Source organism: Eimeria tenella, genomic scaffold (genome assembly GCF_000499545.2).
Source record: "Eimeria tenella Houghton genomic scaffold, Eth_scaff2692, whole genome shotgun sequence".
Taxonomy (NCBI): domain Eukaryota; phylum Apicomplexa; class Conoidasida; order Eucoccidiorida; family Eimeriidae; genus Eimeria; species Eimeria tenella.
In genome coordinates, this window is record NW_013542567.1 from 1,271 (window position 1) to 1,940 (window position 670).

Genomic DNA, 670 nt, shown 5'->3' on the forward strand with positions numbered 1-670 from the left:
CAGCAAAACCGCAGACGTGCACGCGGAGGCCCTCGCAGCTCTTGTTGCTCTAGGAGACACTCCAGGGGGCGCCGCCATTGTGGCCGAGACATTGGTGCACTGCCGCTTAGAGGGGTAGGAACCAGTTTGCTGCTGCTGCTGCTGCTGCTGCTGCTGCTGCTCCACCTGCTTTTCCTGCTCCTGCTCATGCTGCTGCTCCTGCCGCTCCTGCTGCTGCCCCTGCTGCTCCTGCTGCTGCTGCGGTTGCGGGGGCCAGGCCTGCACTAGGCAGGCTTGCTGCAGTGTGGGGTTTGCTGCTGCTGCTGCAGGCGCGTCGTCTTCCTGCTGGCGCTGCTGGTCAGCAGGGGCTCTGCTGCAGCAGCAGATGCAGCAGCAGGCTGCTGCGTGGGGGGGGCCCTTGAGGTTTTGGGGTGTCTTCTGAGGCTTGTGTGCATTCTTGCTGACAGCAGCAAAGAGGGGGGCCCCTTTTTGTGGCACTTTGGGGGCCCCCTTTTGTGCTGCTTGTGTCCTTTGGTGTCTCCCTTGCTTGCTGCTGTCCCCAGTGTCCCCTCGACTGCAGCAGGGGAGTCCCCTGCTGCTGCTGCTGCTTCTGGCGCCGCCGAGCAGCCAGCATCTGCGGCGGCAGCAGCTGCAGCAGCTGCTGCTGCTGCTGCAGCAGACACACTGCTTC